At 36.4% G+C, this 15,109-nt stretch overlaps 1 pseudogene across 1 annotated transcript; it reads left to right on the top strand.

Moving 5' to 3' along the window:
• Positions 1-538: 538 nt before the first annotated feature.
• Positions 539-2,771, top strand: LOC309862199 (heat shock cognate 71 kDa protein pseudogene; annotated as a pseudogene). The gene has a single exon. The product of its transcript is annotated as a heat shock cognate 71 kDa protein pseudogene (transcript).
• The last annotated feature ends 12,338 nt before the right edge of the window (positions 2,772-15,109 follow it).

The raw sequence follows: 15,109 nt of genomic DNA, 5'->3' as shown, positions 1-15,109 counted from the left end.
TCTGTCTTTAAGGATGTTCTTCACCAGCAGTCTTTAAGACGGGCAGTTCTACAAACCACAAAATTCCATCCATCCTTCCTTCCCCAGTGCCAGCTGCTTAAACCAAGGGTGGACATCTGACCTAAGCTTGGCCAACCAAGATGTTTTCTAAGAAATTTAAATATTGGATACTGGGAGATTGTTGGTTGAGTAATGATGGAAGTAGAATCACAATCTGTGAATCTACTTTCTTTGCTTACTAAGAGTACAGCAGGCTTGTCTACAGAGTAAAGACAATTTATTTTTTATGAAATGTCCTCTTCCCCCGAGAGACACTGCTTGTATAGACATATAATATTTCTAATGAAATAAAGTAAATTTTTCAGAATGATTGCTTCTGTTGAAAGAAAGTAGGTGACTGGGGTTTACAGATAGGAATTAAATTTCATTTTCACTATATTTCATTTTGTGAGTTTTTGAATTTCATACTACATACATTATTACTTACTTTAAGAAATTAATGCCACGATTGAACGCGGGGCTATATCTTTGGATTGCTGTCTTCTTCTCAACCCAAGCCAGGCCTACACATAAGCAACCATGTCTAAGGGACCTGCAGTTGGCATTGATCTTGGCACCACCTACTCCTGCGTGGGTGTCTTCCAGCACGGGAAAGTGGAAATAATTGCCAATGATCAGGGAAACCGGACCACCCCAAGTTATGTCGCCTTCACGGACACCGAACGATTGATCGGTGATGCTGCGAAGAACCAAGTTGCGATGAACCCCACCAACACAGTTTTTGATGCCAAACACCTGATTGGACGGAGATTTGATGATGCTGTTGTACAGTCTGATATGAAGCATTGGCCTTTCATGGTGGTGAATGATGCTGGCAGGCCCAAGGTCCAAGTAGAATACAAGGGAGAGACAAAAAGCTTTTATCCAGAGGAGGTGTCTTCTATGGTTTTGATGAAAATGAAGGAAATCGCAGAGACTTATCTTGGGAAGACCGTTACCAATGCAGTTGTCACAGTACCTGCGTACTTCAATGATTCTCAGTGTCAGGCTACCAAAGATGCTGGAACTATTGCTGGTCTCAATGTACTTCGAATCATCAATGAGCCAACTGCTGCTGCTATTGCTTATAGCTTAGACAAAAAAGTTGGAGCTGAAAGGAATGTGCTGATCTTTGACTTAGGAGGTGGCACTTTTGATGTGTCAATCCTTACTATTGAAGATGGGATCTTTGAGGTTAAGTCCACAGCTGGAGATACCCACTTAGGTGGAGAAGACTTTGTCAACCAAATGGTCAACCATTTTATTTCAGAGTTCAAGCACAAACATAAGAAAGATATCAGTGAAAACAAGAGGGCAGTTCATCGTCTCCGTACTGCTTGTGAACGTGCTAAGCGTACACTTTCTTCCAGCACCCAGGCCAGTATTGAGATTGATTCTCTGTATGAAGGAATCGACTTCTATACCTCTATCACTCGTGCCCGGTTTGAAGAATTAAATGCTGATCTGTTCCATGGCACCCTGGACCCTATAGAGAAAGCTCTTCGGGATGCCAAGTTAGACAAGTCTCAGATCCATGATATTGTTCTGGTGGGTGGTTCTACCCATATCCCCAAGATTCAGAAACTTCTCCAAGATTTCTTCAATGGAAAAGAACTGAATAAGAGCATCAACCCTGATCAAGCTGTTGCTTATGGTGCAGCTGTCCAGGCAGCCATCCTTTCTGGAGACAAATCTGAAAATGTTCAAGATTTGCTGCTGTTGGATGTCAATCCACTTTCTCTTGGCATTGAAACTGCTGGAGGAGTCATGACTGTTCTTATCAAGCGTAATACTACCATTCCTACCAAACAGACACAGACCTTCACTACCTACTCCGACAACCAGCCTGGTGTGCTTATTCAGGTGTATGAAGGTGAGCATGCCATGACCAAGGACAACAATCTACTTGGAAAGTTTGAATTCACAGGCATACCCCCTGCTCCTCATGGTGTCCCTCAGATTGAGGTCACTTTCGATATTGATGCTAATGGTATCCTCAATGTCTCTGCTGTGGATAAGAGCACAGGAAAAGAGAACAAGATTACCATCACTAATGACAAGGGCTGCTTGAGCAAGGAAGATATTGAGCGCATGGTCCAGGAAGCTGAGAAGTACAAAGCTGAAGACGAGAAACAGTGGGACAAGGTGTCTTCCAAGAATTCACTTGAGTCTTATGCATTCAACATGAAAGCAACTGTTGAAAATGAAAAACTTCAGGGCAAGATAAATGATGAGGACAAACAGAAGATTCTTGACAAGTGCAATGAAATCATCAACTGGCTTGATAAGAACCAGACTGCAGAGAAGGAAGAATTTGAACACCAGCAGAAAGAGCTGGAGAAAGTCTGCAACCCCATCATCACCAAACTGTACCAGAGTGCAGGGGGCATGCCACGAAGAATGCCTGGAGGCTTCCCTGGTGGTGGAGCTCCTCCCTCTGGTGGTGCCTCCTCTGGGCCCACCATTGAAGAGGTTGACTAAACCAATCTGAGAATAAATAGGTTGAGCATTGTTCCACATACAATATTCAAAGGACCCAGATTTGTAGCAAATTACATGGCAGTTGTAATGTTGAGCTGCTATAGCAAAAAAACTGGGCATTCTTGATACTTGAATATGGAATATGTGCACAGGGAAAGGAAATAAACATTGCACTTTATAAGCACTGTATTGTTAAGTGGAAAATGCAATGTCTTAAATAAAACTGTATTTAAAATTGGCACCATTAAAAAAAAAAGAAAGAAATTAATGCCACTTTTTCTGTGAGAAGTAAAAAAAATAGGTAAGTGTAAAGTAGCAAATATAAATCATACAAGATTATAATATGATTCCTTAGCATTGAATTCACTTTCTTAAAAGTTTTAAAATACACTGACTTAGTTTATCAGAGTACATTTTTAGGAAAAAGATATGCCAATTGAAAGAGAAATAACGCTGTGAACTTTAGTCTCAGGATGAAGGAAATTATTCTCTTTTCTTATTTCTCCATAAGAAGAATAAATCAAAGTAGATGGAACTGTTTGAATTCATTTTTATATTGATTTTAAACAATTATTTAGAAAAGATTTTGAATTTTTGTGATTATTACTTCTCTACTGACCTGTGAATGCATAGCAAAAGCCAGGTTAATGCTCTTGTTTTGATATATAATTTAAATAGAATTGAAATATTGATACTAGAATTAGTTCAAAATATGACTTACTAAAAATAGTTTAAGAGGACTATTAACTATTTTTATTTAGTTATCTATTTACATATTTATTTTTTTAACCGTTCTTTAAATTCTGTGGGGGAAGGGGCTGATTGAGTCCCTGTTGCATGTCAGACCCGTACTCAGTTACAGGTTAAAACAGGAATAAGTCATAGAGTCTACCACCATAAAACCTTAATAGATGCATGCTTATTGACATTGAAGGAGTAGAGGGCCAGTAAAGCATTCATAATAGATTAAAAGAAACTTAGGATACCTTCTGCTAATAAATTTGGCTGTAAAATGTAGCCATAAAGAAAGTAAGGTTGTGGTTTATAAACTCTAATAAATTTAAAAATAATCACTGAGGGATGCCTGGGCGGCTCAGTCAGTTAAGTGGCTGCCTTCGGCTCAGGTTATGATCCAGGGTCCTGGGATTGAGTCCCGCATTGGGCTTCTGGCTCATCTGGGAGCCTGTTTCTCCCTCTGCCTACCTCTCCCCCTACTTGTGCTCTCTCTCACTGACAAATAAAATCTTTTAATAAAAAAAATAATAATCACCAAATGTGTAAAATACATGGTGAATATTGTGCTAGGTGTTAGGACATCACTTTGGAGAAGAGAATAAGAATGTAAAAAATTTAAAAATAGAGATAATGAGTATAATAGGTAAAACAAAAACATTACACTAATATTTATATGAGGAAACAATGTGTTTTCATCCAACCTAGAATTGTCATTTGTACTAATTTCATATGATAACTGAAAATGAGACTGCATGAGTTAATCATGTTACACCTTCCTTTTTTATTGAATCTTGGGTTTTGGAGTCTGAGGTTAAGTAAAATTATGTAATCAGGGACTTAGTTTCAGAAGCAACTGTAATAATGATTATAGTGAATTATAATTAATATATATGAATAATGATATGATGAATAATAATTCATATAAATGAATGGCTAGACTGGCTTAAGTGGACAGTCGAAAGTGACAGGCAAGTACCACTTACTAGAAATCTTAGCAACTATTGTGCAGAATGTTGCATCTCAATAATCTTCTCTTTATGAATGTTAGGTTGTTTATATTTAAAGCTGAAGTGTGCTTTTATAAACTCTAGGAAGGTATCTAGCCCAGAACACAGAGGAGGAAACATGTAAAGAAGGACGAAAGATGGAGCTGCATGGAATAGGAAAAGGGTAGAGAACATGATGTAGTGTGGTAATTGAAATGTTCATATCGTACTTAGGAGTACATGCCATAAAAAAGAAAGGGGTTGTGATGATACTGTGGATTGATTTAAGCTATCATGTAGAATTTGGAAGGTCCCCAAATAAAACTTGCCATGTTGATTTTCAGTTTAGGTTATTTGTTTATTAATTTTATTTAATTAGATGATATGATAAATCACCTAATTCCTTGGGTATTAGTAATCACTACAAATAAAGCTTAACATACTTACAAGGCATTTCTTAATACCACAAAATACCATTTAATACCCTTTTGGATGGCTATTATCAAAAAACAGAAAATACCACGTGTTTGAAAAGATGTGAAGAAGTTAGAACCCTTGTGCATTGGGTTACTCTGTAAAATGATACAGCTGCTCTGGAAGACAATATGGCAGGTCATCAAAAAATTAAACATAGAATTAACTTATAATCCATCATCTCCACTTCTGAATATATATTCCAGAGAGCTGAAAGTAGGAACTTGAACAGTTTTTTATATACCTATCTTCATGGCAGCATTATTCACAATAGCCAAAAGGTGGAAGCAACTCATGTGTCCATTGACAGACGAACAGGTAAACAAATGTATATGCACACAATGGAATATTTTTCAGCCCAAAATGATGAAATATTGACATATGGTACAACATGAATGAACCTTGATACTATGGTAGGTGAAAGAAGCAGGACACAAAAGAACAAATACTGCATGATTCCATTTATATGTAGGATCTAAATAGTTCAATTCATGGGCACAGAAAATAGCTTAGTGGTTGCCTAAAGCTGGGCAGAGGGGAGAGTATGTAGAGCTATTGTTTAAGGGGTACAGAGTTTCATTTGGGGATAATGAGAAAGTTCTATAGCTGGATAGTGGTGGTAGTTGTGCAACAATGTAAATATACTTACTGCCACTGAACTGCATGTTACTAATGATAAATTTTGTTATTTATAATTTACCATTTTATTTTTTAAAAGATTTTTAATTTATTTATGAGAGAGAGTGCACAGAAGAGAGAGAGAGAAGAGGGAGAGGGAGAAGCAGACTTCCTGCTGAGCAGGGAGCCTGATGTGGGACTTGATCCCAGGACTCTGGTTATCACGACCTGAGCTGAACGCAGCTACTTAACCAACTGAGCCACTGAGGTGCCCCTATAATTTACCATAATTTTAAAATTATGTAAAATAAAAGCATTTCTTCCCCAAAGTATTATACTCCGTATCATCGTAGTTATTATCACACTTGGATTTTGGGTCACAACCTATAATTCTGGGTCATATCAGGCACATCTTGAAATAGAAATATGGCACTCATTTTGTAATATAATATAGTAATGAATATAAAGCTTATGCAAACATGAAGTGCTATATCAATATCATAAAAAATCTTCCCCACATAAGCAGCTGGAACTTCTTTGAGTAACCTGATAAAACTTAATATTTATGGGCTTTTAGAGGAGCTACAGTAATGCTTAAGTGGCATGTCTTTGCATCAGCAAAGAAACCAATTTAAGAGAAGAAGTGAAAACATTTGTCTAGTCTTTAACAGTAACTGTCAGAAAAATTTTTTGAGACAAATTATCTCATTTTATATTTTTATGTTTTTCATGTTTAAATGTTCTACATGGGGTATATTAAAAATTAAATTTAATGTAATTACCTATAAAATTGATACCTCATACTCTGTTATTTTAGAATTCAGAATTAATATAAATTATTTATGAAAGTAAGTGAATAAAACACTTAATGGTTTCACAATTCTTTACATGTAAGTGGGAAATATGCTGGGGTATTGACAAATCTGATTTGGGAATTAATGGGATACATAAAGCAAAGTATAACTAATTAGAAAATGAATTTCTGCAATAATTTACTATTTTCCATGGTTAGATTTTGAATAACACCCTCCTTTTGTTCCATCATTTCTTCAGTAAAGAACAACTTCATAAAATCAGAAAATTTGCTTTCTGGGGTCATTGGCCATAATCTCATTAAGGTTATACTCAAGGTTCGTAATTTCAAAGGACCAGAAAGGCTTCTGAATTTTTCCCTCTCCAGCTTTCCCTTCCACATTGTTTGGCTTGGACAAAAAGAACATCTCCACTCTGCAATAGTCACAGTGCCTCTGAGTTCCTTAGAAATTCAGATGGGTTGGTTGGCATAGGTTGTGTTGTATAGTGAGTGTGAGAACAAGCTCTGGATACAAGCTGCCTTGTTTCAAAGCTTAACTCCACTACTTATTAGCTGTATAATCTTGGTCAGGTTGCTTAACCTTTCAGTGTCTGTTTGCACATTTGTAAAATGGAGGTCATCATAGTCATACAATCTCCTGTCATTCCTGAAGAAGTACATGTGGTTTTAAGACTGAAGTACTTAGAACAGTGCCTGCATAAAATAAACACTCTGTATGTTAAATATCATCAGCATCATCATTACCATCTTTGTATTTCATTAAACAAACTCTTTAGGACTCTAAAATGTAAATTGAAGATGGAATGAATGAATAAATGTCGCTAGTGACCACAAATGAATGCATTCCCACTGCTCACCATTTTATTGTGACCCATATTCACACAACATTCTTGGGTATCTGTAATGTTGATGAAACAGCTCAGTATAAAAAACAAATATTCTTCAGAGTCAGTATAATTTCTGTCTCAACTATTGTTTTTCTAATGTCCACCATCAGTTCTGATATGAAGGAGGCAACTATGTAGTCACTCCAGGTTGGCCAAGGTTGGATTATGTACACAGTAGCTGTCATTCCACAGGCTGACATTTACTTAGAAATTACAACCATAGCAAAAGTATGAGTTGGGGAAATCAGATTCCTCTATTAGAAATTTGGGATGGGAAACTGAGAAAAGGGCAGGTGTGGTGGAGGCTGCAATGAGATGCCATGAGGCAGAGATCTTGTCAAGCCTCGTGTTAAGCCTCACGCAAGCTAAACTCTGGTATAAGTTTATAGTGACAGAGGGGCACCAGGGTGACTCAATCAATGAAGCATCTGACTTTGGCTCTGTTCATGATCTCAGGCCCTGGGACCAACCCCTTTGTCAGGCTCTGTAGGCGGGGAGGAGACTGCTTGTCCCTCTCCCTCTTTCTCTGCCCCTCCCCGACTTGTGCACTCTCTGTCAAATAAAGTCCTTAAAGTAATAATTCTAGTAACAGTAATAGTGGACAGATTTTAAGCATTTAGTGTATCCCAGGAAATAGGTTAAATTCTTCACATGACTCAGTTTACTAAATACTTGAAATTGCAGTCTGAGGTGAGTTACAGGCAGTGTCTTACAGCTCAATTCTCAATACTCTCAAGTCTTTATTCTGTTCTTTGTTGTTCTTTTGATTCCATATACCCAGGCTGTTCCTTCTGGAACATCCTTAACATTGGCCCCACAGTCCATACATCATTTATAGATTAACTCTCTGTGACCCGAATGTGATATTCAGACTACAGCAGAGCAAGACTTTGGTACTAGTAGTTATATTAGTATGAACTCTGGTGCTAGATGGAATACAACCCTGGATCACCAACCAGTAGCTCTGTGAACTCTGATAAATGGCTTTTCTTTGTACCAGTTTTCTCATATGTTAAATGGGGGTAAAATCATATCTAGTTTATAGTATAGTTTTAAGGAATAAATAAATCAGTTCATAGTTAGACAAAGTGCCAGATGTATGGTGAACAGTCATTAAATTAGCTATTTCAATCCACAGTTTCAGATTGTGCTAGTACCTCTTCAACTGATCATGCTCTGACCTTGTTAACACTTTCTTTTCCTTAGTGACATCATTTTATGAGTTTAAATATTTTGGTCAATGCCCTTCCAAGAGTACAACACATGGACTTCATATAGCTTAAAGAAAATAATGACCCATTATCAGGGATTGACTTCTCCCAAAACAATAACATCAACAACAATAAATTTTCAAAACAAAACCCTGAGCATCTAATATTGGAGATTAACATTAAGTATCATTCTCACATGGACCGTTTTTTTTTAAATTTTTTAATTTTGTTATAAACATATAATGTATTTTTAGCCCCAGGGGTACAGGTCTGTGAATCGCCAGGTTTACACACTTCACAGCACTCACCACAGCACACCCCCACCCCCAATGAGCATAACCCTACCACCCTCTCACGACCTCCCTCCCCCCAGCAACGCTCAGTTTGTTCTGCGAGATTAAGAGTTTCTTATGGTTTGTCTCCCTCCCGAACCCATCTTGTTTCATTTATTCTTTTCCTACCCCTCAAGCCCACCACATTGCATCTCCACTTCCTCATATCAGGGACATCATATGATAGTTGTTTTTCTCCAATTGATTAATTTCGCTGAGCATAATACCCTCTAGTTCCATCCATGTTGTTGCAAATGGCAAGATTTTGTTTTTTTTGATGGCTGCATAGTATTCCATTGTGTGTATATATATATATATATATATATATATATATATATATATATATATCTTCTTTATCCATTCATCTGTTGATGGACATCGAGGTTCTTTCCATAGTTTGGCTATTGTGGACATTGCTGCTATAAACTTTTGGGTGCACATGCCCCTTCGGATCACTACATTTGTATCTTTAGGGTAAATACCCAGTAGTGCAATTGCTGGGTCATAGGAGAGCTCTATTTTCAACTTTTTGAGGAACCTCCATGCTGTTTTCCAGAGTGGTTGCACCAGCTTGCATTCCCACCAAAAGTGGGGATTCCCCTTTCTCCGCATCCTCGCCAGCATCTGTCCATGTCCTGACTTGTTATTTTAGCCATTCTGACTGGTGTGAGGTGGTATCTCCTTGTCGTTTTAATTTGTATTTCCCTGATGCTGAGTGATGTGGAGCACTTTTTCATGTGTCTGTTGGCCATCTGGATGTCTACTTTGCAGAAATGTCTGTTCATGTCCTCTGCCCATTTCTTGATTGGATTATTTGTTCTTTGGGTGTTGAGTTTGCTAAGTTCTTTATAGATTTTGGATACTAGCCCTTTATCTGATATGTCGTTTGCAAATATCTTCTCCCTTTCTGTCAGTTGTCTTTTGGTTTTGTTAACTGTTTCCTTTGCTGTGCAAAAGCTTTTGATCTTGATGAAACCCTAATAGTTCATTTTTGCCCTTGCTTCCCTTGCCTTTCTGTGGACCTTTTTTTATCTAGAAAGCAACAGTAGAATGTCTCTGTCTCTGGCTGTGATCTGCCATTTATGCATTTCTTCTTAAAAGTTCTTTTTAATACTCATTTTAAACTGATTTTACTTTCCTAATATCTTAGGGTTTATATTGTTCAACACAGAGTGCTTTACTATTGAATTCACCCTTTGGGGAGCGGAAGGGGAAATAATTCTGGCCTTATTCTTACAATTTGCATTCTTTTTTAAAGATTTTATTTATTTATTTGACAGACAGAGATCACAAGTAGGCAGAGAGGCAGGCAGAGAGAGAGAGGAGAAAGCAGGCTCCCTGCTGAGCAGAGAGCCCGATGTGGGGCTCGATCCCAGGACCCCGGGATCATGACCAGAGCTGAAGGCAGAGGCTTTAACCCACTGAGCCACCCAGGCGCCCCTACAATTGGCATTTTTAACTAACCACCTTAAAAAAATTATTAAGAGCCTACAATTTGCTCCTCCCTGGGCAAGGTTGTGGTTATTTAGAATTGAAAATAATTCTTGCAATGTAATAAAAGTTCAAGAAAGAATGATACCAAGTTCAGTTTGTTGATAAAAAGAACAAGTCATCTGGATTATAATTTAAAATATGTTGCCTAGAGAACAGGAAGAGGTTTCTATATATGGTTTGATTGTTTATTTAAATATAATTGCATTGGATTATAACAGATTGATTCAGTTTGCTTTTTATGTTTGAAAAATATGCTATAATTATTTTAATTGTTTTGATAAGTTAATTCTTAAATTAGATGGTTCTTGATCACTATTGTGGGTGAAAAAAGCAGGACATCAGAGAAATAGCAAATACTTAATGTTGGCTAGATAAAACTATGTGATTACATACATATATATAAAGCCCAAAGGGAATGCTTGTGGTTGGGATATGTTGTGTGGACCAATAAGTCTATGATACTTTAGGGAGCCATAAATAAAACAAAAGATTTTGCAAAGATTAATCATACAACAGCAGATGAAAATATACCTCTGACTTAAGAGAATTCAACTTCTAAAAAATATTTTTAATTAGAATTTTTAATAACTTGCATTTATCTCATTCATGTGAACATATTTTAGGTGGACATAAAACTTTAATCATTTTTAAATTATGTTAGTCACCATACATAATCATTGTTTGATAAAGATATATGCACATTGCTCCCCTAGATTAAACTTTCCTTTTCTGGAATGCCTTTTTTCCTTTAGAATTAGTCAAAATTATACCTCTGCTGCGTTTTAAGCAGTGACAGTTAAATTATTGCTTCCCCAGTATCCACATGCTGCTCTGCACTTCAGCCCTATGGATCTATATAACTCAGGTGGTATTTCACATGATATCACATGTGGTATATCACATGATTTATTCCCATCAGAAGTAAGAGATAAAAAATGATGTGTCACTTCTGGTTAAAAATAGGAGTGTTAAAAAAAAAAAAAATAGGAGTGTTAGAAACCTCCCCTTGCTCATTCGGGCAACTAATAAAGGAAGGCTCCAGGATCACAGACTTGCAAGATGGAAACATAACTGGTCCCTTCACTGTTAAGGAAGAACCACCAAGTTTCTGTGTGGTATGGTTAGAAAGAAACTTTTATTATGTTGACTTATTGGGATTTCATGATCTATTTGTTATTATTATTATTATTTACTATTAGAGCATGATCTTATTTAAGTAATATACAGGCATACTGTTACATTACTAGTGAGCATTAAAATGGATTTACCTGTTCTTTTTTTATCTTGAAAATCTACTCCTGGCACTATATCCCAAGAAGATATATAAAATGATGTGTATGCTACTTTCAGCCACTAAAACTATATTTATTGTATGATACCAGTTTTATTCTTAAAAACAGACTACACATCTCTGCCCATAATTACATTTGCAAGTGTATATTTCAAAAGTTGGGACAAAATATACCAAATTACTCATTGTAATTTTGTTACTGGGACAGAAGATGGCAATAGAAATTACAGCATATTGTGTAATTTTCAAATTCCATTTAAAAAGATAACTTTTGTAATTAGGAAATAAAAAAAAAAAACAAGTGTCACAAATGAAACATTTTAAAAGCTAAGTTAAAATATAAACCAAAGAAGATGTAGATATGCCACTGCAGATGTATTCAACAACATTACTTATTAGGGAAATGCAAATTAAAACTATGACACAATACCACTATATACCTATTAAAATGGCTAAATTAAAAAATATATGTTGACAGTACTAATGTTGACTTTGTAGAACAGTTGGAATTCTCATCTATTGCTGGTGGAATGTAAAATGGTACAGGCATTCTGGAAAAATGTTGGGCAGTTTCCCATAAAGTTAATGTTGGGTTACTAACTGTATGACCCAAGTATCCCACTTCTAGGTATTTACCTTAAAAATAAAAAGCTGTATTCACACAAAAACCTCTACACAAACTTCTATGCCTACTTTAGTCACAAAACCTGAAAGTGATCCAGTGGACGAATGGATAAATTTTGGCATATCCATAAAACACAATACTTCTCAGCAATAAAAATGAATGATACATTGGTACATGCAGCAATACAGATTTATGGAAGGCATTGCACTGAGTAAAGGAGGTTCTAAAAGAAGGTTTTTGCTTTTTAAAAAGTGCAAAAGGTTGCATACTGCATGATGCCATTTATATGACATTCTTGAAAAGACAAAGCTATGTCACAAAGCTACTGACAGATATGGGTTGTTGTCTGACGTTAGAGGTGGGAGAAGGGTGTGACTCCAAAGTGACAGTACTAGGAGGTGTTTTGGGATGATGGAACTCTTTAGTATGCTGATTGTGGTGGAGGTAACACACATGTACATGAGTACATTGATAAAACTCTATCTGAAACAAGTTAATTTTATTCCATGTTAATTACCCATAAAACAAAAATAAATCAGAAAGTGCATAACTCCCATCCTTCAAGTTCTGCTGGCCTTCCCACACCCACTTTTGAAGTTCAGTGCAGTCCACATTGAGTTATCCTTTTCTTCCTCTGTTACTGAGGACATCATTTATCATTTGGTTCTTATCAACAATAAAACTCACTTTGTTGTTCAATAATAATACTTAGAATAACAGTATTTACTCCCTACATCATTTATCACTGGGCACTTATCAGTAATTGCTTTTGCACTCTTGCTCACCTCTCTCAGGTCGGCACATCTTATTTTTCCAGGAAAATTAAGGAAACTTACATTTATTGTTATGTATAATACTATTTATTCTATGTATATAACTCACCTTTTATGCAAAACAAGCCAGTGAGCCACTACTAGGATTGCCATTTTTTTTTTTTTTTTTTTTGGTATGAGGAAGCTAAATCTTGTAAAATTACAGGAAGTGCCTGGAGTCACACAAACATTAAGAGGCAAAGCTGTCAATGATGAATAGGCCTTGCTGACTCCCAAGCACATGGTCTTTTCTGTATGTCAGTGTGCTGTGCCACAACCAGTTGGCACAGTACCATAGGTGGAAACTGTGGCTTACACTTCAGAATCCCCATCATTCATCCAGAACTTCTGGACATTTGAATGGGGGGAAAATTATATTTAGTTCTGTTCTGTCGGATAGTTTTTGGTGCTTGAACATTCTAGTTGGGCTCCCCACTTACACCTCCAATTCTGTTGGACTTATGTTGCCAGATGTGAGGTGGTTAAACTTGTGTGAGTAGTTGGGAAAATGATGTCTAGGTTGCAGATGCAAAGGCTAGGCTTGCTTCGTAGTAATTTCATCAGAAACTGAGAATGAATAAAAGAACAAAGAATAGAAAAAAAATACCTGAGAGCTATGAGAATTGAGCTTTAATGCCATATGGTATTTATTGTATGTAATTAATTAATTCTCTCCTATGCTTTTGGAGTGTTACTAGTTGGTAGTTTCCTTGGAAAAACTGAGAAAATAGTGAACTCTAATTATTTTTCTCTTTTTTATAGTTCAAATGAGGATCCCCAGTTGAGAAATACCGTGTTTGGGAATGTAGGGTCATAGGAGAGAGGTTCATGCCCTTATGTGCAAGAAAGGGAGTTTGGGATAGATGGAAGGGGAAAGTTGGATGAGTGACTCAGGAGACCAGTACTACGCTTAGACCTGTGTTGGTGAATGGTGGTGAACAGTGCTTTCATCTTGCTCTTTATTTCTGCTCATGGTATGTCATTAGATGAGGACAACCTGAGTTCAGTCAGTATCTAAGGCTTAAATCTAAGGCAAAGTATTTAGGTCTCAAAGTGCTGCTCCATTTGCTGAGATATTCACTGAGACAAAGATACAGCTAAGTAAAACTGCCCAGAAAGTTGTGCTTCTGTTAATAAACCAAAGTGTAAAGTCAGGGGTTTTATGTGAAATCTCTCCTCTTAATTACTTTGCTGCTGCTCAAGTATTCCAAAATCCACAATAGTAGACTTTGTGATTTGGTGTTTCCTAGACACTTCACTGTTACTTTTAGAGGCTTTGGTCTCCTCTCCCACTTTGATGATATTTCATTCACATTGCAAGTGGCTGCTTTATTATCACTTTTCCTTCTTTCCCCTCAGCATCTGCCTTTGCATGCTAAGTTTTCCCAGATTTCCTTTATACAGCATATTTATATTTTATACAATGTGGTGATTTGTTTATAGTGGTCCCACAGCCCATTTTCTTTTTCTACACATAATTTCAAACTAGAAAGTTTACATTTTTTTTTTCTGTCTTCATGCCACTAGTGCCACATCTTAATTTTGTATCATTGGCACATGTAATTAATTGGCTGCTTACATTTTTTGGTTCATTAACAAAAAGACATTAAATAAATGTACCATATGTTACAAGTTATTCTATAACTTTCCACTTTTTTCTTTTTGAGTCTTCTTGATGTTTTCTGTTTTAAACATTCACTCTTAAAGACTCTGGACACTCGTATCAGCTGTAAGTATGTGGCTGGCTTTATGAGGTAGATTCCTATCTGTGTTATTTATGGAACGTGGGGAGAAATCACTAGCTTCAAAATAGCATTCCCTTTAGTATGAGTTTTGCTTTGGAAAATTACATTGAAATCTGTCAACTTGGGAGCTGGATATACACGGAAAACGTTCTTTATATATTTGGAGCACTAATGTGGCTACAAGCTTGATTAACCAAGTTAGATAATAACTTAATCCTTTTAATAAGCTGCTGGATTCTGTTTATTCATATTTGGTGAAGGATTTTTGCATTAAGGTTCATTAACGATACTGATCTGTAGTTTTCTGGTAGCGTCTTTGGCTTTGGCATTAGGATTATGCTAGCTTTATAGAGTGAGTTATGAAGTATTCACTTTTCTTTGACATTTTGCACAAGTTTGAGCAGGATTAGAATTAGTTCTTTAAATGTTTTGTAGAATTCACCAATAAAATCATCAAGTTCAGGGCTTTTTTCGTTGTTGTAAGATTTTTAAATACTGATTCAATCTCATTATTACCTGTAAGTCCAGTCAGATTCCACTTCTTCATAATTTAGTCTTGGTAGAT

This window comes from Mustela nivalis, assembly GCF_964662115.1.
Source record: "Mustela nivalis genome assembly, chromosome: 3".
NCBI classification, from domain to species: Eukaryota; Metazoa; Chordata; class Mammalia; order Carnivora; family Mustelidae; genus Mustela; species Mustela nivalis.
Note: the sequence above shows the minus strand (reverse complement) of the source record. Positions and strands in the feature narration are given on the sequence as shown.